Below are 25647 nucleotides of genomic sequence, written 5' to 3' on the forward strand. Positions count from 1 at the left end.
TTCTATGTTCTTCTTTCCCTAGCAGATGCTCTCAGAGAATACAAAATGTTAAGGGACTACACTGTTGTTCAGGGAATCCTGTGTGCCATTGTTGACAGGCAACTAGACCACCATGATAAAGTTATAATTGCCTTTGAAACTGCATTTGCTTCAGAAAGAAATGCAGGAAATAGCTGAATCAGAGGTATGACCCCGATCAAACCATCTCTCTCTCACTCACATTAACCACCTGTAGAACGGCTTCTATAGCAGTGGTTTTCAACCTTTCCAGACTACTGTATCCCTTTTGGGAGTCTGATTTGTATTCTGTACCCCAAGTTTCACCTCACTTAAAAACTACTTGTTTACAATATCAGACATAAAAATACAAACGTATCACAAACTAAGCAAATATCTAGATGAGTTGATGTACCACCTGGAGACCTTTGCGTACCCCTGGTTAAGAACCACTTTTCGATAGGACTGGGAATAAAGGGAGTTGCTGCAGAGGTAGCACTCCCTTCCCACGCACTGGGAGGGACTGGTTGAAGAAGCGTGGGAAGGGGACATGAAGAAATTTCTGATTGGCAGACGTGGAGGGGGTGCATGTGGACTAAATACTTTCTCTTACTGTTATCACCTTCCTGTGTCCGGAGCTTACCTCCAAACTCAGATGAACAAAATACTAACAGTATTGCTATTGCGTACAGCTTCCTAAATTGAAAAAATAAGATTGCTAACTGGAGTAGAATTTCTCAACTAACCTGGAAGCTGGTGAGTTTTTCTGCTACCCCAGTCAAGACTGACCTAGAGCCCTGATATTTTAAGTTAAAAAATTTGAAGGTTTAGTAACTCCTTAACCAGACAAGAAAAATTATGTGTGCAGTAACTTCCTCATTCCTGTGGAAAACTCCAGAAAACTCTGCTCACCAAACCATAAAGCTCTGCACAGACAGCTGCGGCTAGCCAAAGGCACACCCAAAAGTTGCTTGTAGGCAGTTCACTCTGTCCCATAGCAGGATGTGTGCACCTTCCCCACTAGGAGGAACCAAGAGGCATCTGAAAAGTAGCACTCCTGCACATATCTTTACAGCTCCAAACAGGGAGGGGGGGATTGCTATTCTCATGACAATCCGAGTGCAAATGTCAAACAGATGCAAAACCGCAGACATATCTCCACAGCTACAATGATCAACACCCTTCACAACACACCTTTCAAGATCCATGGATCCTCCAAATGCCTAACACAATATGTGGTGTACCTCATTCAGTGCGCCAAATGCCCCACTAGCAACTATGTGAGTGAAACCAGACAATCACTATGCTCTTGAATGAACTCACACAGGAAAATGATAAACAATAAAAACGTATCACCTATAAGTGAAAACTTTTCATAAAGTGATCACTCTCTCTCAGTCCTTATCCTCAAACGAAACCTGCACAACACTTTCAAAAGATGAGCCTGGGAACTTAAATTCATTACTTTGCTAGGCACTAAAATCATGGACTGAATGGAGACAGTGGATTTATGACTTCTTACAACAATCTGTAACTCACTAAGAACCTCACCGATGCACCCTCTTCTTTTCCTCCCGATGACTGGAGAAGTGTTAACAGACCACTACACCTTGAATGGTCCCTTGAAATATTTGTTAACTGCTTATGCTCAACAATCTGGTCAAATCTTTGTTGCCTCTGCAAGACTAGTGGGAATAAGTTGCTTTTGCCACTAAAAGGAACAGATACTGCTCTAAATAGGTATGTTGAGTAGGAAGGTGTCATGTTTGCATGCACTTCTCAGAGCAGAACTGTAAGTATAACCTAGTAGAAATTCATCAGGAAAGTTGGCACTACAGGAGAAATTCATGGGAGAGAACAAATTCCACTTGAAACTCCCCGAGTTTTCTCTTGTAAAGTTTCCTCTGCATTCTCCCTTGAAGGTGATGGATTTTTGATCTTTAAGAAGGGATGTGGCTTGGAAACCCAGTGGAATTAAGGCTCTTTGGGGCAACCAGTCTTCATCCCTGGAATTCTTCAAGGAAGGGGAATTAATGCTACATAGAGTACACACAATTAATTTGCATGCTTGACACAGCATTACTTCTCAAGGGGATTTCCACTAGGGCAGACATCAATCTAAGGAGACCTAGCTCTATGATCTCACATCCCAGAATAACCCCACTGGAAGTGCAGAGCCTTAGAATTCAAGAAGCAGCCTCTGGACAGTTCATGATGAAAAATTAAATTATTACGTGAAAAAGCCTCAGTAGTGTGAAAAGAAACCTGACGCTTTTCATGATGGGACTTAAATTGCTCCTGCCCTCTCTCTTGGCATCAAAATTGTAACACTGTGAGAATGGCAAAAAAAACAAGGAGTCCTTGTGGCACCTTAGAGACTAACAAATTTATTTGGGCACAAGCTTTCATGGGCTAAAACCCACTTCATCGGATGCATGCAGTGGAAAATAAAGTAGGAAGATATATATACACAGAGAACATGAAAAAATGGGTGTTGCCATATCAAGTGTAACGAGACCAATTAATTAAGGTGGGCTATTATCAGCAGGAGAAAAAAAACTTTTGTAGTGATAATCAGGATGGTCCATTTCAAACAGTTGACAAGAAGGTGTGAGTAACAGTAGGGGAAAAAATTAGCATGGGGAAATAGTTTTTACTTTGTGTAATGACACATCCACTCCCAATCTTTATTCAAGCCTAATTTAATGGTGTCCAGTTTGCAAATTAATTCCAATTCTGCAGTTTCTCGCTGGAGTCTGTTTTTGAAGCTTTTTGTTGGAGAATTGCGACTTTTAGGTCTGAAATTGAGTGACCAGCGAGGTTGAAGTATTCTCCGACTGGTTTTTGAATGTTATAATTCTTGACGTCTGATTTGTGGTCATTTATTCTTTTGTGTAGAGATTGTCTGGTTTGGCCAATGTACATGGCAGAGGGCCATTGCTGGCACATGACGGCATATATCATATTGGTAGATGTGCAGGTGAACGAGCCTCTTATGGTGTGGCTGATGTGATTAGGTCCTATGATGGTGTTCCGTGAATAGATATGTGGACAGAGTTGGCAACGGGCTTTGTTGCAAGGATAGGTTCCTGGGTTAGTGTTTTTGTTGTGTGGTTGCTGGTGAGTATTTGCTTCAGATTGCAGGCATGTCTGTAAGTGAGGAGTGGCCTGTCTCCCAAGATCTGTGAGAGTGAGGGATCGTTCTTCAGGATAGGTTGTAGATCCTTGATGATGCACTGGAGAGGTTTAAATTGGGGGCTGAAGGTGACCCTCCAACATCCACTACAAAGCCCATCAGAGGTCATAGAAAAGAACATTTCTCTTGACATATTTGAGAGAGAGATTTTAAAACTTGTGAAAACAAATACAGTATAGGGAAATATCAAGAAGGAGTTCAAGCAGTGATCAACAAAAATTACTTTCTTAGATTAAACCTTATGTATCGGGGACTCATGTTCTTGAAGGGAGAGGAACTAGGGAATATAGTTTTCCCATTTAACAAGAACTCTCTCATAACCAAGGAGAGAGGCAATGCGATTTGGCAAACAAGGGCTTATTATATGTACTTACTGAAATGTTTACACATTGCTTAACATATTGACATATATAACATCTTAGTCAACTTGTGTAATTTCAGTTGGGGTGGGGTTGGGGGTGGAAGATATCATATTCTCCCCCAGGACCATTTTTTGTTGAACATTCCTGTCATTTAATGCAATCTGGTTTATTCCAAAGGCAGAAAAGTCATCCTTCCAAAGTATTGTTATGAGCCACAGTGATGGCATCTCTGGCAAAGGTGATTAACAATATCCAGAAAAGGTGTGAACTCCATCAGAGACAAGGAAACCATCCCAACCTCGCCTCCAGCCTGTGTAGAATTTTAACAAAAGGCTTCTATGAACTGCCTCCAATACATCACTGTGTTCAAGCAGGAGGGAGATATACATTGCCATTTTAAATTGATCCAGTTTTCTTTCTGTAATATAAGTAGGGTATTATTCTCAAAAGCTCTTTCAGCAAACCATCCCTATTCAGCAAAACACTTAAGCATGTGCTTAAACCCCATTGATCTTAATGGGATTTAAGCACCTGCTTAATGTTTTGCTGAATTGGGACCAAAGTAAACAGTTATGTTGTAAGAAAGACAAATGCAACTCCAGTGCTGGTGTGAAGGATGTCACAGTAATATATGAAAGATGTGAGAGGGATAGATTGAAAGTGTAAAGCTAAATTGGCAGTGATCCATTTGCATTCTGTATCCACTCTCAGAATCCAGACTGTAATTGTGTGATTCACCCATCATATGATTTGTTTAGCTGGCAAAGCCACTATAAAAATAGAACCAGCAGCATTTGTGTGGTTGGTCAATTTTAAAAGGGGGATGATTCACATAAATAAGACTTTCAAATTTGTTATGATAGATTGCTTGGGAGAGTGGGTGAGAGAGATAGTTTAATGAATAATTGGGAACACAGGAAGATCTAAAAATAGATGCAACAGAAAGCTTGAAACAATTGAGACTGGTGTATTTTTTTTCTGACAAAACCTTTTTTTTCTCTTTAAGCTGTTAAATTAATTTTTTTGATGTCCCTCAACCAGACTTCAAAATTAACAATGTTGGGAATTTAGCTCTAAAAGTCAAGATGATGCAGATATATTTCAAAGAGCCAGTTTAAAACAGAATTCTTGGAAGTAATGCATGTCTCTGTGATTCAGTGTGACTAACAATGTCGAATATCTAATTGTCTAATGACAAATGACACATGTACCGACAATTTAGGGATAGGCCCAGAACCACTATTGCATTGTGTACCATGAGCAGTGACTATAATTTTGTAGATGCTGCTCCAAAATGTATTTGAACACTATCTTTTGGAGATTAGGGTTTGGAAGAAATGGTGTTAATTCCAAATAGTGAGAATTTAGCCGCATTATGTCGTGACCAGAAAGTAGTATTTTTTGGTGGTGTGCCTGAGTTATTGACAAATGAAATTTTAAGAAAAAATATTTAAACACTCAGTTTTATCTACAGGTGCCTTCTTGTGCTGAGTGTACTCCCACTTCCAGAGAAGTCAGTGCTGCGGGATCGGGGGGTGGGGGGTTCAAGCACCCACTGGCTAGAGGGGAAGTTGGCACCTTCAGTGGGACTTGGTTTGTTGGATCAGGTCCCATGGACATTAGACCAATTCTGTAGTAAATGTTTCTATGATAAGAATAGATATTCATAAGTCCTAAGAAGCTTGTGTATACCATATGCATTTTCAGTCAAAATATAAATACTTTTAAAACTGCCTAAATGCAAGTTTTATCACTTTCCATGATTTTTTCTTTTAAAAAAAAGACACTTTCATTATAATTGTGACACTCACAAAAGCCAAGAAATTCAAAATTCAGATTCTAATGAACTAATAGACCTTTTGTACTTAAGAATTAGTATTGTTAGTGAAATTATACAGTACATTTCCATTTGTTATACTTTTGTGTTTCTTGTTAACTACATAGATGAAGATTTCATGTAATTAAGGTCCCTTGTTTACGGTTTTTATTTCATTTAGAATTTCTTAAGTGTTAATCAGTGTTTATTATAAAAATTGAAAAGCAGGTGAAAATTAGTGGGGAAAAAGTATCAAAGTTTTCTGGGTAATTATGCAGAATGTTGCAGGATGGGAGGACAGAAAAAAACAACAAATAGCCTTAGTTTTCTCATGTCTACACTACGAAATTAGGTCGATTTTATAGAAGTCGATCTTTAGAAAGTGATTTTATACAGTCGATTGTGTATGTCCCCACTAAGCGTATTAAGTCGGCGGAGTGCATTCTCAATACCATGGCTAGCATCGACTCGTGGAGTGGTGCACTGTGGGTAGCTATCCCGCAGTCTCCACTGCCCATTGGAATTCTGTGTTAAGCTCCAAATGCCTGATGGGGGCAAAAACACTGTCGTGGGTGGTTTTGGGTACTTGTCGTCAGTACTCCCTCCTTCCTTCCTTCAATGAAAGCAACTGCAGACAATTGTTTGGCGCCTTTTTACTGGGATACCCATGCAGACTCCATAGCATGGCAAGCATGGAGCCTGCTCAGCTCACTGCTGCTGTTGTGAGCATTGTAAACACCTCGCACATTATCCTGCAGTATGTGCAGAACCTGGCTAGGAGACGCCAGCACTGAGGATGATTGTGAGGAGGATATGGACATAGACATTCCTGAAAGCACGGGATGTGGCAATTGGGACATCATTGGGGCAGTTTGATACAGTGGAATGCCGATTCTGGGCCCGGCAAACAAGCACAGACTGGTGGGACCGCATAGTGTTGCAGGTATGGGATGATTCCCAGTGGCTGCGAAACTTTCGCATGTGTAAGACCACTTTCCTGGAACTTTGTGAGTTGCTTTCTCCCGCCCTGAAGCACAGGAATACCAAGATGATAGCTGCCCTGACAGTTGAGAAGTGAGTGGCGATAGCCCTGTGAAAGCTTGCAACTCCTGACTGCTACCGGTCAGTTGGGAATCAGTTTGGAGTGGGCACATCTACTGTGGGGTTACTGTGATCCAAGTTGCCAATGCAATCACTGGCCTTCTGCTAACAAGGGTAGTGACTCTGAGAAATGTGCAGGTCATAGTGGATGGCTTTGCTGCAACGGGGTTCCCTAACTGTGGTGGGGTGTTAGATGGAATGCATATCCCTACCTTGGCACCAGACCACCTTGGCAGCCAGTACATAAACCGCAAGGGGTACTTCTCAATGGTGCTGCAAGCACTGGTGGATCACAAGGGACGTTTCACTGACATCAACGTGGGATGGCCGGGAGAGGTGCATGACACTTGCATCTTTAGGAACTCTTGGCTGTTTGAACAGCTGCAAGAAGGGACTTACTTCCCAGACCAGAAAATTACTGTTGGGGATGTTGAAATGCCAATAGTTATCCTTGGGGACCCAGCCTACCCCTTGCTCCCATGGCTCATGAAGCTGTACACAGGCAGCCTGGACAGTAGTAAGGAGCAGTTCAACTATAGGCTGAGCAAGTGCAGAATGGTGGTAGAATGTGCCATTGGATGTTTAAAGATCGCTGGCGCTGTTTGCTGACTAGGTTAGACATCAGTGCAACCAATATTCCCACTGATATTGCTGCTTGCTGTGTGCTCCATAATATCTGTGAGAGCAAGGGGGAGACGTTTATGGTGGGGTGGGAGGTTGAAGCAAATCGCCTGGTGGCTGATTTTGAGCAGCCAGACAACAGGGCGATTAGAAGAGCACAGCTAGGCGCGCTGCGCATCAGAGAGGCTTTGAAAACCAGTTTCGTGGCTGGTCAGCTGTGGTGTGACAGTTGTGTGTGTTTCTCCTTGATGCAACCCCCCCCCCCCGTTTGTTGATTTTAATTCCCTGTAAGCCAACCACCCTCCCCCCTTTGATCACAGCTGGCAAAGGACATAAAGTCACTATTGTTTTGAAACCATGCATTCTTTCTTTATTAATTTAAAAAAAAAAAGTGAGATAACTGACAAGGTTGCCCGGGTAGGGTGAGGGGGGAGGGGAGGGGAGGAGGGAAGGACAAGGCCACGTTGCTTATTGTAGCCACACTACAAATCAAAGCTGTTTGAATGACAGCCTTCTGTTACTTAGGCCATCCTCTGGAGTGAAGTGGCTGGGTGCCCGGAGCCTCTCCCCCGACCCGCGTTCTTGGGCGTCTGGGTGAGGAGGATATGGAACTTGGGGAGGAGGGCAGGCGGTTATACAGTGGATTCAGTGGTGTTCTGTGCTCTTGTTGCCTTTCCTGCAGCTCCACCAGATGGCTGAGCATGTCCGTTTGCTCCCCTATTAGCCTTAGCATCGCCTCCTGCCTGTTCTCATCGCACTCACCTAATGCTTTCCTGGCCTCTGACACTGAATGCCTCCATGCATTCAGCTGTGCCCTATCAGTGTGGGAGGACTGCATAAGCTCAGAAAACATGTCATCGCGAGTGCGTTTTTTTCGCCTTCTAATCTGCGATAACTTCACAGACAGAGATGATGTGGGAGCATAGAAACATTTGCACCTGCGGGGGGATAAAAAGGGAGAGTAAAATTTAAGATGATATATTTCTGAGAACAAACGAGAGACTCCTTCACAGTGAATCAAGCAATTCACAGCAGACAGCACATGTGCTTTAGGTACAAGGTTGCATTTTGCCTTTTATATTGAGCGCCTGCCGGTATGGTGACACATCACACATGGCTGGGCAACAGAATTCGGTTTCCAGGCAGCCATGGTAAGCCAAAGGGTATATGGGGTTGGCTTCTTCTGCCTTCATAACATGTGGGAATGGTTTCAAACTGCAGCGCCCTCCTTTCCCATAACAAGCAATGCCGGTTGGGTTTGCCATTTGAAAGGAGGGGCTGTGGTTTTCGGGTGGATGTGCTGCACACCCTTCCCCACCACCCCACCATGTGGCTATTCTCTGGGATGATCCCTTTTAGCCAAGCGCAAACAGCCCATCATGAACAGGGTCCTTTTACTGTTCCCTGACAAAAATTCCCCTATTTCAACCAGGTGACCATGAATGATATCACTCTCCTGAGGCTAACACAGAAAGGTAAAGACTGAATGTTGCTTGAATGTGACCAAAACCCAGGACCATTTGCTGCCATGCTTTGTGCTGCAATGGTTCCAGACTACTTGCTACTGGCTTGGTGTGGTAAAGTGTCCTACCATGGAGGACGAAATAAGGCAGCCCTCCCCAGAAACCTTCTGCAAAGGCTTTCAGAGTACCTCCAGGAGAGCTTCATGGAGATGTCCCTGGAGGATTCCCGCTCCATCCCCAGACATGTTAACAGACTTTTCCAGTAGCTGTACTGGCTGTGAATGCACCCCAATTCTTCAGGGCAAATCAAACATTAAACACTATTGCTTTTAAACCCTGTCCTGTAGTTACAAATGTGCACTCACCAGAGCTGCCTTCTCTGGTTTCAGAATCTGGGATTGGCTCCAGGGTGATGAAAAGGTCCTGGCTGCTGGGGAGAATGGATTCACCGCTTGCCTGCTGCGCATTCTCCTCTTCCTCTTCCTTATCCACAAAATCCTCCTCCCTGTTGCTTGAGACTCCCCCCTTGCAGATGTCCATGGACAGTGGTGGGGTAGTGGTAGGGTCCCCCCTAGAATGCCATGCAGCTGATCATAGAAGCGGCATGTATGGGCCTCTGACCCAGAGTGACCATTTGCCTCCTTTGTCTTTTGGTAGGCTTGCCTGAGCTCCTTAACTTTCACTGGCACTGCTGTGTGTCCCTGATGTAGCCTCTGTCCACCATGCCCTGTGCAATTTTGGCATATATATATTAGCATTTCTTCTTTTTGATTGGAGGTCGGCCTGAACAGATTCTTCTCCCCATACAGTGATCAGATTCAGTGTCTCCCGTTCGCTCCATGCTGGAGCTCGTTTGCGATTCTGGGACTGCATGGTCACCTGTGCTGCTGAGTTCGCCATGCTGACCAAACAGGAAATGAAATTCAAAATTTCCCGGGGCTTTTCCTGTGTACCTGACAGAGGGTTGGGGTGCAGGAGGGATGCGGCATGGGGCTCAGGGCAGAGAGTTGGGGTGCAGGGTGCAGGAGGGGTTTGGGGTGTGGGCTCCGGCCTGGCGCCACTTACCTGGAGTGGCTCTATGGTGGCAGCAGCGTGCACCAGAGCCAGGCTGCCTGCACTGGCCCTGGCCCTGGCCCCATGCCGCTCCCAGAAGCTGCTGGCACCACGTCCCTGCAGCCCTTGGGAGACGGGGAACAGAGGGCTCCACGTGCTGCCTTCACCTGTGGGTACCTCTCCCGAAGCTCCCATTGGCCTCGGTTCTCCGTTCCTGGCCAATGGGAGCTGTGGGGGGAGGTACCCACAGGTGAGGGCAGTGCTCAGAGCCCTCTGTCTCCCTTCCCCCAGGTGCCGCAGGGACATGGTACCGGCCGCTTCCAGTAGCAGTGTGGGGCTTGTGGTGCTATGGAGGTGGCAATCCTGCTGGCCGGATCCAAAGCCCTGACGAGCCGTAGTTTGCCCACCCCTGTCCTAGAGGGTGGAGTGTCCCAGAGCTCAAGCTCCAGCCTGAGCCTGAATGTCTACACAGCGATTTTTCGCCCTGCAGCCCAAGCCAGCTGACCTGGGCTCCCCACAGCTGTGCCATGGGTGTTTTATCTCTATGTAGATGTACCCTGAGACACACATTCGCCAGAAGCAGGGGGGCTGCCGCTACCCTCCTCCCTGCGCTGTGCACTCCTCAGAAGAGCTGAGTCAGGAGGGGGCTCTCTCCAGTGGGGGAAGCAGATGGGGCTCTGTTCCCTGAGGCTCCTCTCCTGACAGTGACATATCCCCAGGCAATGCTGAAGGGCTCAGCTACTCACAGGGGCAGGTGAGGATGGGGTGTCTGATACTGATGGGGACAGCATGTGGTGGGAGAGGGTGCCGGGTATTCATGGGAGTCAGTGTGAGGGGGACAGGGAGGCCTGGCACTCAAGGTGGGGCATCAGGGAGGGGGGTGGGGATGAGGGGAAGGTGGATGGGCCCTGCGTTCACACTGAAGGGTGGGGCCAGGAGTGAGGGGGCTTTGTTCAGCAGGGAAGTGGACAGGGTCCAGTACTTATTGGGTGCAGCTTTCTGCTCCCAGTGGGCCAATCGCAGCAGTGTTCAGGAGTCTTGGGTGCTGGGACCAGGCTCCCTGTGCAAATCTGCAGCAGCCACCAACCAAGAGTTACCTTCCCTTGCACAGGTGTACTTTGCTGTTTAGCCTGGACGGTACATAGTGGGAACCAGGCCCAGGGAATTCTGGCACTTACAAAATTTGGGTTAAAATGGTTAAAAACTGGGTTTTTCAAAACCTGAGAATTTTTGCTGGTTTTTGGTAAAAACTGAAAACAAAGGGCCCTACATATAATGAACTTTTCAATCAGTGTAGTTTATTGGCCTCTAGCAGCTTTTTGATATTAGATCCTAGTAAAGTAGAGTATATTAACCAGCTTAGATCACAGGAAGATGAAAGTTATCCAATTGTTAAGTTTTAATTTGGTAAATGAAGAGTGAATGTGATAACTATATTTATGGTAGCTGTAATTTAAACTTGTCACCTTTACTTCCTTCTGGCTTTGCACATCACACGCAGTTCAGGTAACATAAAGGAAGGTTTGTGTTTGAGGAAGTCTTTATGATTAACGAGTGGCACTTTGACCAAATTCAGAGGTAATGTGCAAGTTACACATCAATAAGTCCATTTGAATCTAAGAGAGACTAAGCTGGTGTAATTTACATAGGGTTTATGTCTCCTATGGCCATGAGTCTTCTCTCTTACATCAGTTTTACCTCTGTGCATATCTTGTGTTGTGGTTATTGCTGACTTACAATGGTGGTGTGGGTGACAGGAGAATAAGGCCCTAAGCAGACTGAAAGAAGGTGCATGTTACACCAGTTCACACTCATGCAAGGCCAAATTCAGAGATGAGTCTGTTTTTGCAAGTTGTGGATGTGATTGATTACCTTGTTCATTTACCAAGCATATATATCTTCATTTATATGATTTGATTATTACTCTGTTAACTTTTCAAAACACTGAATCACATGAGAAATATAAAATATAAAATTCTCCATATGATCAAAATGGTCTTAATGAAAAGGCATAGGCTAGAAAACAGATTTAAGGAAGAAAGGAAAAAAGTGTTTTCTTTTAAAATCCTTAATTTGTGTTCTAGTTTCTACTATTAATCTCTTGTCTAGTTTTTTGCCCTTTGCTAAGAGTAGTAATAAACCATTAGCCTGGGAGATATAAAACGTGTGTCCCAGCAGAGGAGAATATACTGACAACAGAAAAACATCTTTTTATGCTACCCTTGGATAAACTACGCTATAGTTTAAGTTGAAAACTATTGGACAGTTTAGCTTTGTTGTTATGTTTCCTGAGGTTTTATTTTAATTGACAGCACACACACCCTTTAATAACTAGACATTGTTTTCCAACAGTCAATAAGGTGACCTAGTAATGAGGAATGTTGTATGCTGTTACCATTTGGATAGGAGAATAATGGGCTGGATTCTGCCATCCTCCAGCCTTGTCAACACAAGAAAGTTTTACCACTTACACCAATATAGTTATACTGCTGTAACCCTCCCATATGGGCACTCCTATTCTGGTATAAGAATGGGTTTGTTTATTTATTTATGTTTGTTTAGATTAAACCTCTTCCAGAGTGACATAAATTAAACTGAAAAAATGCACTGATAGTGGAATAAGAATGTCTGCATGGGGGCATTACACTGGTCTAACTATACTGATTTAAATTTGCATGTTAGGTTATACCAAAAAAAAACTTTCCAGTGTAGACAAGTCCTTACTCATGTCAGCTCTGCCTCAACAAGGGACATAAACATAACTTTAAGCACATGAGAAATCTCATCGACTTCAGTGGGGTTGCTCCTATCTCAAGGAGTAAGGTACTATTTATTGTAAGAGTGTCAGAAAACGGTCCACTGTAAATGTTATCACAAGTTATTTATTATCCTTTTATAATTGTTTAAAACTCTACATTATAATTATAACAAAATATTACATATTTCAGTCACAGTACTAATACAGAATACAGACTAACACGGCTGTTACTCTGAAACCAGTCACAGTACTGTCACTCAATTAATTTTAAAGAATAGCGTTTGATTTTCTTATAATACCTTTCACAGTCAACATATTCCAGAAGTGATAAGCTAGTTATTGGTTGTACAAGTTTAGGCAGATATGGCATCTATTACACTTTCAGAAATAGCTAACTCATTAGAATCTGCTGGACATTAGAACCGGTTTTTAGTAAAAGAATAAATAAGCTAGCTACGTTTTCAAAATGTGTCATGGGATCTTTAACTTCAGTTAGAACAATCAGCAGAAATAACACAAAGGACCTCAGTTTAATATCTCATCCAAAGAACGGAAACTCTAACAATGCAGCTATTCCCAGTGCTGCACAGGAATGTTGGAACTGAGTATGAGTTCAGTCACTACATGTGAGCAACTGAATTGAGATAATGACTGATAGGAAGATTACATAAAAAAATGGGTTAAATATTAAAGTGAGGTTATACACTACAATGTCATTCTGTGAACAGGATATTGTAGGGTTCCATGTTTACACACCATCAAAGATATCTGTACAAAAGGCCTGATCTGACAAGTTGCTGAATGGTAACAGGAGTGGAGGGTACTCAGCAACTTGCAGGATCAGGTCCTTAATTTGCTTATTTTACAAGTAAATATATATTATTTTTTAACATCAAGCTTGGTTTCTCAGCTTGAGGTGAAATTGTGTTTTCTCTAGTTTGTGCATCACTTGAAGTAATGATTCTGCATTTTAGTTAGCAATTCCCTACATGGTGCTTGAATCCAACAATAATCCAGTGCAATCTCTCTTGGCTGTATTGGCTCTGCAAGGCTAACCAAATAATTTTTTTTTAAAAAAAGGCAGTAAACACTTATTTCTATCATTAAAATAAATTTCAAATATACCCAGGTAGCAAATCTTTTGAGGAAGTGCCACTTTTGTTTCTGACCATAAATAACCACACTGTCAGGCTGCTCAGTTGAAGTAACTGAAAGTCAGGAATGCAAGAATTTGGATTCCACTAGCAATGCTGCCCCAGCTGTGTTGAACTTCTTGTATGTATTATGCTATACATTTACTGACATAAACAGTAACACATTAACATATACATTTAACAAAAACCACAAACCGAAAATGCTGTATAGTATATACACAGTACATGTAACATAACTGAGTTAGCATAGTGATTGGCACCTTTAACTTTGCATTTCCAAATTTTTGATTAGTTTAACTGTACAACCTTAACATTTCATACATTTTTTTTTTTGCATTTAATTTGCTAGGAGTTAAAAAATAATCTTTAAGTTGCCATAAACATTTAAGTCACAGCATATGCTGAAAATGACACCCTTATAAGTGCTTTAAATATTTACGGCAACATAAAAGTATTTAAGTGACTTGAAATCTTTCAGATGATGGCACATCTTTAAATTTTTGGGACAGTTTAAAGGCTCATGCCATGTAAGATAAAATCTTTTTATCAATTTTGAGTTCTGCAATGGTGAAAAATATACACATTCTCCTTCAGAAGAAAAATGTCCACCACTTTCATTACACAGTGACTTTGAAAAATGGTAAGTCAAAAGCCACTGAAGTGTATGGTCACAACCAAGACTGAAAAAAGTGTGTGATAAAGTTATGAGCAATTGAAAGTTGGCTTCTGCACATGTGTAATACTAAAGATCCCACAGAAACTGAGATCAAGGTATATCTTATTATTTATATTATTGAAGCCCCTAGGAGCCCTAATCATGGTCCAGGATCCCACTGCACTAGGTGCTGTACAAACACAGAATAGTATCTGTTCTCCCCTTCAAAATAGGGTGTCAATCAGCTCACTCTAACAGCTGCTATCAGTTGTTAGCAGGGGCTTTCAGCTTGCTGGCCTCTCACTGCACCCTGGTTGTATCTGGTGCTTGGAGACCACCAAGTTTTAAAAGTAATCCCCAGGAGCTGAAATGGTTGGTGTGTAGATGGGAGGGGATTTAACAGAGGAGTCATTTGGAGTTGAAAAGAAACGTACAAAAAAGCTGTGACTGAGGCCAAAAAACATTACTTGTCCTCAGCCATTTGGAGTCTTAGTCCTTTGCACAATCTGATTATTCTGGTCTGCCTGTTTGTAATTTCTTCAAATGACTGCTGTGAGATGTTTTAAGTAGATTATTATTATTTTTATTTGTAAATATTTATATTATGATGGCACCCAAAGGCTGTTTAGTTCTAGGGTGGTCTCTGGCATTTCTGTTTGAGGGACATTTGCTTTCATAATTAAACATAAATTTGTTTTCTGATGGATGCATCTGTTGCCCTCTTGGTTTCTTGAGGGCCATCACTTGTGGTCCTGATCCCTATTCACATTGGTGTCTCAAAGCAAGTGTCACCCATGGTAGTCATGGTATCAGTATTGAGAGGCACTGCTAACACCTCACTAAGCAAGGAGAGGGTGCTGACAATTCTTAAACACACTAAGGTCTAACCCCTCTTCAAGATACTTTCCTTTGATGTGGCAGTACTTACTATTCAATCCTGCAAGATCTTAAACTTCACCACCTTTGGAGACGTGGTTGAGAGGGCAAAGCTTGTCAACTCCATGTGCATCTGGACACCACCACCCTGGCAGATTCCATTCTGGGTTCCAGCATTCCATTGGGATGACCCTTGTCATGGTCATGAATTATCTTTCGTTAATTTGAGGTCAACTGGCATTTATTCTCATGCTGGACCTCTCAGCAGATTTTGATTCCATTGATCATGGGTTGCTGCTTCAACCTGCAGCAACCAACCTGCAATTGTTCCTTTCATACCTAGAAAACTGACCTCAGTGTTCCCCTCCATCCTTCCTGTATTTCTCTCCCTTTTCCTCTCTTCCTTCCTTTTCCTGCTATTTGTGTGCTTCTGTTACATCATCTCCTTCCCCCCTCACCGTATTCCCAAATTCTTATTTTAAAAAACAAGAAAATAGTGTTTTAAAAAACATATGTAGTTAACATCACATAGCCTCTTATCACTGATTACAGCTTGTGTGCTCAATTCCTTTTCTTTCACTCTTCATCTGATTTGTCTATTTAGTTTGTAAACTCTTCAGGGAAACCTCAATCTTTTAATATGTTTGTAGGATGCCTACCCCTGATCTGATTGGGGCTACTGGAATATAAAAATAATAATAATCAGTGCTAGGCAGTTGTTTGCTTTCACCAAAAAATTTGAATTGGCATCTCCGTCAAATGATTGGACGGTATCAGCATGGCTGTAGGCCTCAATCCAGGTTGGCAGCATTCCGGAGGAATCTACTCTCTGCCTTAGTTCCAGATTAGAAATTTAGATGCTTTAGGCTGTTTTGAAAGCTTTAGGAGCTATTGGTTGACAGTCTGATATTTCTGGTGGACTGCAGCTGGCATGAGAGGTCAAGGACTCAGGGGGAGAGGCAATTTCTCAAGTTGCTTGGGCTGATTCCACTGAGAGCTTGAATATGAAGCTGGAGACCTTAAATTGGACACTCTATTCAATGGCAAGCCAGCTGAGTGACTGGAGCACCAGAATGACGTACACATAGCAACCTGAGCTGCTGAGCATTTTGTTACAGGTAAAGTTGTAGTAGTCTGAATTTCCTGTCTCCTTTGCAGATACTGTAAATTCTCAACAATGATGTTGCATTAACACTAAATTTTTGCAGTGAATTTTGTAAATGTTAAATAACTTGATATTGCAAAGCACTATTGACAACTTCTTGCTGCAGGCTCTGGCTTCGTTAGCCAAGCTGTATATCCGTTTTGTCTGACATCTGCATTTTCAGTCTGTTGGCACTCAGCCCATTATTTGCCATTGCCCCCCCCCCATTGTATTAGCTGTGAGAAACAAAGAGAAGCTTATAATAGGAACACATGGTAGTGCAAGGGTAAGAAGAGACCAGCACATAACAACTGTACAGTATACCTTCTAAATTACATTTTGGTTTAAAAAAAAAATCTGTGTTCTACTGGTTGCCAAGTTTCCCTTTTCATATCCATTAGCATTTTAACTGTACACTCAGACTCATAATGGTCATGGCCATCACATTGTTTTAAAATTATCATACAGAGGGAAATAATCCGTTATGATCTCTTTTGTTTATAGGCTGTGTTTTGTGTTGAATTTGGTGTTATAGTCTCTTACCCATATCCAGCTGCTGCTTTATCACATCACTTACAAACTGTTGCAATATTTTGACCTCATACACAGAATTCTTCTGTAGTTTCATGAATATCCTCTCTTCACATACTGAAGTCACTAGGAGCTGTAGTACCTATCACCACTTTTATTTTAGGAGCCTAAATATGGTTTTTGGCACTGAGCTTCAGGCACGCATGTTTGGAAAACATAGGCCAAGATTGAAATAACAGGAAATATGTCTGATGACTGTTTAATTCTTTTTTGTTATCATTAACACCTTTTTAACTTGAATCACTAACAATATTCTTTCTCCAAAACAGTAAAGATTCACCATCTTCCATCCATTAAGTTAGAGTGTAAGAGTTAACAATGTACATTCTTTGAGATATCAAGTGGATCTTACAGCAAAACTAGGGAAGAGCAGAGTTGATATTCCTGGCATTTAAGATAATGAGCAGAACAATCTTTATTAAAGGAAAAAGTTTTCTAAGTAAAAAAGGGAACAAGTTCAATTTAAAAAAAATCACTTGCAGAGCACCTTTGAAGGGGAAAACCTTTGTTTCAATCTCCTCTTTAATTAGTTCACTCCTTGTTTCCAGCATTGCCCTGTTTCTGCAAACTGATGTTTTCCTTTAGGTGTTTCCTTTATGTGCTGTTGTCTCTTGCATTCTGTTCTGAGAGTGAGAAAGAAAGGATAGAAACAAATAAAAAGAAGTGCTGGCCACCATAGAACATATTTAACAAGATGGGACATGAGTGTATGACAGAAGGGTAGCTAAAACCCTTACTCAAAAGGGGAAGTCATACCAACCCTATGGGTAAAGTAGCCATTTCAAAGGCTGTAAAGTATACTTATCTGAAACCAATGCCTGTGCCAGCTCTCCTTAATGGATCAACCTGAAAGAGCTCAAATCCTAAATTCTCTTTCCACCTACATTACTGTTAAGGATAGGTGAACTCATTTTATCTAACTTTGAACACACGCATACATAAAATTTATCTGTTTTCAGTTCTATGGAGTGGAACAGGGTAGGAAGAGGGAAAAGGTTGAGAAAAAATTAATGAAAATCTATGGGTAAAATAGAATTGAGCGGAAGCAGTGACAGACAGAAACTGAGAGGGGGAGGGAGCGAGGAGTACAGAGGGGAAAAGAGGCAAATTGAACAACAAAAAAAAATAATACAGGATCTATATAAGTGCATATACTTTAGGGCACAACTTGTCTCAGCTTAGCTTTTACAGATGGTTTTCCTTTTCTTTTCCAAATATCATGTAGGTTCACAATCTTTTCTTTAATACAGCTAAGGAAAAAAGTTTAAAATACAGGGAAAAGGGTTGCAAATTCAAACTAGTTTTGTACATCTCATTTTGACAGATTCCTAAAATCCAAAATTGTGCGGAATTGGGTAGCCCCTCACTACTATATTAGGAGTCTGTCACATTACTTTTCATACGCAAGGAGTTCTAAAGCTCGTACATGTATTACAGTAGATGCCATACTGATAAAGGAGTGACTGTGTGGCAAACAGAATAGTCATTATACTCTCAAAATTGTACTCTCGCAGCTTTGGATAGAACGTATTTTTTCAGGAGAAAAAAAATATTCACCGGAGCTCTGAAGTTATCTGGTACTTTTTCAAAAAAGTGCCTGTGCATAGATTACCCCATGAAGATTGTTTTTTGTGATATGGTGGGAACAATAAAGTAAGATAATATCTTGTTTGCCTCTCACAGTTACATTTTAGTTTTGCTTGGCCCCAATTATTTTCTAAGGATTTCCATCCTACTATGTAGCTGTTGTTTTGGATACTTCTCTGAGTACATTAGGTTGATTCCCCCCATCTCTTTTTGCTTACTGTCAACTGTCTTGCATCCTCTATTTTTTGTGTTCTTTTCTTGTAGGGTGTTTGCATCTATCCCTTCAGTACTTTCGTACTAGCTGCAAACTTACCTTGTGTGTTGTGCCTTTACCTGGTAAAGCAGTTCCTTTTCCCTTCTCAGTTGTCTTTGCTAAAGTAATGTGAGTACAAAGCATGTATTCTATCATCCTTCACCTGAAAGTATGACATGTTCTCAGTGTCCAAAAATGTGCCCTAGGTGGACATTTTACATGGAGACATAATTCAGATACAAAATTCCCGGACAAAACTTTTGTTACATTGTTGTTGTATGTAAGAATAGCTGGGGATGGGAGGAAACATTAACAGACTGAAAATTAAGAAATTGAAAGTTAAGGTTACATTTAAAACCTCCTCTTTTTCTCTCTCCCAAGTAGTGGAGAGAAAAAAATGCAGATTTAAAATACTCCAAACAACTTTAATTCTGTCCCAGGCCCTTGCCACTCTGTGCACCATTCGTGATAGATAGGAATTTATGACAAGTATCACAATATCACAAGAAGGTGACCTGTTATAACTCCAAGTATCTTCATGTCTTGATCAAAGGCCTAGTGGTTGAGACCTCTTCAATACTCTTATTATTTTTTTAAGAGCTGACACTGTGTTTGGAGCTATATAGACACAAAATTAAAACAGTCTTTACTCCAAAGAGCTTACCATCTAGGACCTCAATCATGTATGATCTCCATGGGGACGTAACCCCACTAAAGTTGATTCACATGTGTAAAATAAGTATAATGGTAACTGCCTCCCCAGTATTAGGTTTTTTGTAATGTACTTTGAGTTCTGTGGATAACAGATACTGTTCAGCTACAAAATATCATAATTAAAGTCAGAGGATGGCAGAGTGAAGACTAGAGTTCAAGAATCCCAGCCCCCTTGGTCAGTCCACTAAAGATTCAGGAAAACCACAGCTGGTTTGCACCTTATAAAAACTGCATTGGCACATGCAGAACAACCTAAAATTTGCAAAAGCCAGAATAAATAAGTGTTTTCTAAATAATTTCCACCCAGCCTTTCCAAAAACAGTCAAAGTACTACAAAGTATCACTAATGCCAACTAACAACCCAAACATTGAGTTTCTAAACAGATGTTTGAGATTTAATATTTCAAATAATAAAGTAAAACAGTTCTCAAAGAGTCAAATATTGCTAACTTTTCACGCTATCTAGCTTTTGGAAACAAATCTCCTTTGGTAGAGAAACACAAAAAAACTCAGATGGATTGGTTTGATTTGGATGAAATAGGGTGGTGAGCAAAAGTGCATGTGTTAGCTGTGACAACTTGACCTATGGAGAGACAAGTATCTGTATGATCAAAACTCTTACCTGATGAGATTTTTTCATTTAAAATATATAGCAGATATTTTTTTCTATACAGAAGCGTCTATCATATTCCTACATATTATTTAAGATCATGATATTCAGAAAGAATGCTTACATTTTATCTATGATATTAAATAGTCCTAAAGGAACTGAAAATAAGCACTCACAGGAACTATTAATTCATACAAACAACGAAGAGTAAGGTTGTGCAAAAATCTGACACATAGTAGGCAAGCTCTATTATTGACTCATGTATAACTTGACATTTTGCCTAAATATTGCATCATCTGCTGATCTCCCATGCAATACCTAGGTTAACTGGAGAGCGTGGGGAGTGAAGTTTCTCATTCTTCCCAAAATCTTGGAGTGGGAAAACATTCTGTTACAATTTTGCCAACCCTAACATTATGCATTGTTAGTGCATGAGTATCCGAAAGTGAAATTGAATAGAAGTAAAAGTGAAATTGACCAGTCTTTTTATTTTCAGAGCTGAAAAATGAAAAAAAAATCATATAATGTGTGATTACTACACTAAGGAAGTGTTTTTAATATGCTTACCATGACTGTATTCCATTTTAAATATGAAAAAGTAATGTACTAAAGCTTCATTCTGCTTTTATTGAAGTCAATAGGAATTTTGGTATTGACCTCAGTGGGAGAAGGCTCACTGTGTGCAAAATTCAATTTATCGGAGTTATAGGTACACAGGAACAGCATGTGTATTTCATGAGGTTATAGGTACACAAAAATAACATTCAAATGTCCTTTCCTTTGATTGTCTTTAAAAACAGTTTGCCTATTTTTAAGTCCTTTCAGTGGCATTTATTAGTTTCAGCATAATTTTCTGTAACCGTTCTGTTATAAGATTCTTAAAATGAGGATTTAGTATGGAAATGATCAGCTGCTGAAGGGAAAGAAGCTACTGTAATAAAACCTTCCCTGCTATTTTCCAAAGCTATTTCAAATTGCTCTTCTTTTAAGAACCTTTCCTAGCTGTGTGTGAACATAGAAGATGACCTCTTTCAATCTTTTAAAATATGGCCCTAATTTGTAAGAATCCTCACTGCAAAGATGCAAGCATGGGAGGCTGGCACCCTTTAAATAATATATTATGTAACTTGCAGTTTTCCAGAGATGCCCTCAGAGAGGATACTAACTTAAGATGAGTTGTTCAATAGTAGCAATAACAGAATGTATTTATAATGTGAAGTTTTGCTACAATGAATAAGTAATGGAAGCAGTCTCCCTACATAAAAAAAAACAAAACCCTGTCAGCACAAAAAACAGTAATACTATTCTACAATCAAGGCTGCCCCTTAAGTAACACCACCCATAGCAGCTGCTCTATTTTTGGTCTCAGGGGAGACTTGCCACCAGTATGTAACCAGGACTATAGGACTCTGTGTTTCCATGGGCCTCTGCCACCTCTGCTGTCCACAGGCCCGTGCTGCTTCTAGGGTCACTTGTGAATTACCAAGATTGGGGGGGGGGTGTGAGGGAAGATAGGGACACTGCAAGTCGGAGGGCACCTGAGTACAGTTCCTCTCGTGGAAGAGAACTGGGGCAACTTTTTAAGTCACTTCACAGAGGACCCTGCAAAACCTAGGGCCAACTTCACACATAGTATGATCAAAATAAGGAATAGTAAGATCTTTTTACCCTCTTGTTTTGTGCTCAGGAAACAATTACAGTGTTGTGGCCAGAGCAGGTGTCAGAGAATGGCTGTAAGCCTATTACTCAAAGTTGGACTTGGCACTTATCCAGTCATTTCCAGGAAAGCTGTTAAAATGAAAACAAACTCATTAGTTTTCTATCACACAGCAAGTGAGCAGCTCAAATCCCAGTCCACTCCTCCATGGGTGCGTTGCCAAGTCCTAGGCTGGGGGCTCGGGTGCTGTAACTGCTGGGTAGCTTTCAGAGGAACAGCCGTGTTAGTCTGTATTCGCAAAAAGAAAAGGAGTACTTGTGGCACCTTAGAGACTAACCAATTTATTTGAGCATGAGCTTTCGTGAGCTACAGCTCACTAATGCTGGGGTTTGCTGACGGGCGTGGCAGGCTGAAGCAGGACGAGCGCGTTACGGATCGTTGCCACCGCCCCCTATTTTCCAGCGATGCAGGTGCCCACATACTGGGGAGCCGTCCACATTCTGACAGACGAGCGCAGCGGGTGCGAAAACAGCCTCTCGCCCCTCCCTGCCCCCTGCAGCCCAGGGGCCACCTTCCCTGCCAGGGCTCCTTCGCCCAGCCCTATCCCAGCGCACCCTGCCCGGGCCCCTCCCCTCGGCCTCACCCGCCCACCCATGGCGCAAGCCACTCTCCCCGACCGCTTCCCTTCCCCCACCGTGCGTTGCACGTCAGGGGCAAGCCCCCCGCCCAGCCTGAGGCCTCCCCCCCTACCTGCGATGTCAGCATGCGCGAGCAGGAAGCCAACCGAGGCTGAGATCGCAAGCCGCAATCGGATTGGCTGGGCTGGTGGGGGGGGGCGTGGCGAAGTTAGGGGGCAGCTATTGCCTAGGAAACCGCCCTCCCTCTCACCTCGGCTCTAGGGTGTCCGCGCGTACGTATGCCGAGGCCTCGCGGCTCCATGTGAGTTACTGGTAACGGGCCACTCAGTTGCTGCCGCGCTGGCTGGGAGGCGGCGGCTCAGAGGCAGCAGCTGCTGCCGCCGCCGCCTCTGCCTGGGCAGGTGAGTGACTGCGTGAGGCGGGCGGAGAGGACCTTGTGCGTGTCCGTGTGAGAGCGGGAACGGCGTGTGAGTGCAACGTCGCCCCCCGCCCCCCAACGACCGGGACCGCGCTTGGGCTGCGGCTGGCGGTGACTGCCCGGAGGGAAGCTGCCGCCGCGGCGCGGCGTGTGGACGGTTCCTACCCGAGCTTGGGCTTTGCTGAGGGCCGGGGCGCGGAGCTAGGGCGGTGTGAACGAGAGAAGTGGCTGCAGCAGTGTCTCGCTGCGCTACAGAGACAAACGGGGGAGTGGGGCGAGGCCCCCCTCCCTCCTTCCCTACCCCCCCCCCCGGGGGAGAGCTCACAAGTGACACAATGAAGCCTCCTTCCTCTCTTCCCTCCCGCCCAGGTTTGGCAGATCTAGGGCTGGTTTTCAATCCCTTCTCCAGCTGGTGCTCAGATCCTTTCTGCAGGGTAGTGGCTGCTCCCTTCCCTGTTTTCCCGGTGGTAGCAGCGAGCGAGTGTGCAGGGGACGGGGAGAGGAAAAGGGCATTTTTCAGCTTCCTTAAAAAAAATTGCAACACTGGAGTTGCTCAACAGACACGATAGTCAGATATCTGCCCTCTTCCTGGCACTGGTGAATTTTAGTCACATCTTGGTCTTTATCAGTTAGGGGGAGAGGAGATGGTGCATAGGACTAAACCTTCAGATGGCTTTGAATTACTCATTAAAATAGGTGGGAGTAGTTTGATCTGTGAGAGAGAGGGGGAAGATAAGATTACTTAAGAGTTAACATGATCTGAAAGGTCTTTCGCAGTGTGTCGATCTGTTTAAAACCTTACAAGTATCATTTACTTTTAAAGTTCAAAAATTAAGTGGCCCCAAGTCCCAGTGAAGATGCTTGTAGATAGATGGAAAAGCTCTCACCTCTTGGGGTGTGTGTATTTACTGCAGTGACGGGGAAAAACCTCTTCCATCACTGTGGCAACATCTACGCTACAGCAGCATAGCTACAGCCCCACAGCTGTGCTGCTGTCACATTTGTAGTGTAGCTGTACCCTTTGAAATGACAGGGGGGAATGGTGCTGTTCCTTCAAAACCTCTGAAACCTTAAAGGCAACTTCAACTCTGTGATGGCTATTTAAAAGGGTCCTTTTATGATTTGTTATTTATTAGTAGTGCCTAATATTACCTTTTATACTTCAAAAAGAAATTCTTTGATGTAGCTTCTGCATATTCATACTGCCTCCCTCTAGTGCTCCTGAACTTCAGGAACCTTCAAGAAAAACAGTGCCTGTTGGGATCACTTGAGTGACCCGCCCTCTGCAGCACCAGATGTTCTGAGCCAAATTTATAAGTGGTCATGCAGTCTCCAACTGCTGCAGTTCTTTCTGTTTTATGGCCTTTTGCAGGCATAGGGGTCTTTACTTCATGCCCAGAGATTTTTTTTCCAACCAAGAATTTCTTGTTAACCTGTTATGGCTTCCTTCCAGGCAGGCACATGGCTTTATGTGGTGTGGGGAACCATAGTTTTAGAAAGTTGGTAGGTAGTAGTTTCTGTGGCATTTAGATTCTTGGACTGTCTGTAGCTTGACTCCAGGACACCATGTCCTATCCAGGTCCTAAGGACCTGAAGGGAGAGAAACAGGTTTACAAAATGTTTATTTTATGCCCTTCTTTTTTCTGGAGTCAGATGCACATTGCGACGGAATGCACCCGTGTTCACACCCTACATGCTATTGTAATAATCTTTGTACAAGGTATGCCTTGTGAGGTGTCATTTGAAAACTCATAACTTGCTGATCAGTAGTATCATGGTTAGGGCCCTGCCAAATTCACAGTCCATTTTTGTCAATTTAATGGTCATAGGATTTTCAAAATCATAAATTTCATGATTTCAGCTATTTAAATTTTAAATTTCACAGTGTTGTAATTCTGGGTTCCTGACCCAAAAAGGAGTTGTCTGCCTTCAGAGCTGGGCAGTTGGAGAGTGGTGGCTGCTGGCCGGGAGCTGAGCTCTGAAGAGAGAGCTGCCAGCAGCAGCAGCAGCATAGAAGTAAGGATGGCATGGTATGGTATTGCCATCCTTACTTCTGCGCTGCTGCCTGCAGAGCTGGGCTCTCAGTCAGCAGCTACCACTCTTCAGCCACCCAGCTGTGAAGGCAGCAACGCAGAAGTAAGGGTGGCATGATATGGTATTGCCACTTCTGTGCTGTTGCTGGCAGGGTGCCGCCTTCAGAGCTGAGCACCCGGCCAGTAGCCGCGACTCTCTGGCCGCCCAGCTCTGAAGGCAGCACAGAAGTGAGGGTGGCAATACTGCAACCTCCCTAAAATAACCTTGCGACTCCCCCACCTCCGCAACTCCCTTTTGGGTCAGGACCCCCAATTTGAGAAACGCTGGTCTCCCCTATGAAATCTATATAGCATAGAGTAAAAACAGACAAAAAAAATCAGATTTCACAGGTGGAGACCAGATTTCATGGTCTGTGACACATTTTTCATGGCCGTGAATTTGGTAGGCCCTAATCATGGTAAAATGTGCGTAACAGCTTTATGCGTAAAGTTGTTGTAAATTTCCCTTGTAAGATATTAAAAATACATGTTCAGACTCACATAGCACCAAACTAGTCAAACACACCTGTCTTGAACAAAGGAGTGTATGCTTGTCTTAACTTGCATTTAAGTAGTAAACAGAGTAATCAAACAGAAAAGGGGAAGGGAGAAAACAGAGCTCATGCAGGTGAAAAAACCCAGCAGGGAACATCCTTCTATAAAAACTCTTTGTCTCCTGGTTCTCAGCTGGAAAAGTTTTTCAAGGGGTCACACACAGTACCTGCTGTCTGTTACATCTCAGGGGGAGCCTATTCTCAGAAAAGTTCCTTGGCATGCTGTGCCTTTATGGCACCTTGGCACCAGGCATTCCTCTTGACCAGGGGTTCGCAAACTGGAGGTCGGGACCCCTCAGGGGGTCATGAGGTTATTAGATAGGGGGTTGCAAGCTGTCAGCCTCCACCCCAAACCCC

At 42.8% G+C, this 25647-nt stretch overlaps 1 protein-coding gene and 1 long non-coding RNA gene across 13 annotated transcripts in view; one reads left to right on the forward strand and one right to left on the reverse strand.

Annotated features, from left to right (window-relative positions):
* PIK3CB (phosphatidylinositol-4,5-bisphosphate 3-kinase catalytic subunit beta) overlaps window positions 1-25647 on the forward strand; it is a 185370-nt gene that overhangs the window by 12778 nt on the left and 146945 nt on the right. For 7 of the 12 annotated variants that reach the window (XM_073360010.2, XM_073359995.2, XM_073359994.2 and 4 more), the window contains exon 1: window positions 22494-22647. The exons of 3 other annotated variants lie outside the window; for them this stretch is intronic. The gene's annotated coding sequence lies outside the window, so the exon portion shown is untranslated. Of the gene's footprint in view, window positions 1-22493; window positions 22648-25647 lie in introns of those variants that run through there. 2 more of the 12 variants (XM_073360006.2, XM_073360000.2) reach the window with 2 other exon arrangements.
* LOC140917364 (uncharacterized) lies at window positions 12527-22459 on the reverse strand. The gene is made up of 3 exons (XR_012160815.2): window positions 22359-22459; window positions 21620-21739; window positions 12527-17410 (listed from the first exon to the last, which is right to left on the reverse strand). It is a non-coding gene; the product is annotated as an uncharacterized LOC140917364 (long non-coding RNA).

Source organism: Lepidochelys kempii, chromosome 9 (genome assembly GCF_965140285.1).
Source record: "Lepidochelys kempii isolate rLepKem1 chromosome 9, rLepKem1.hap1, whole genome shotgun sequence".
Taxonomy (NCBI): domain Eukaryota; kingdom Metazoa; phylum Chordata; order Testudines; family Cheloniidae; genus Lepidochelys; species Lepidochelys kempii.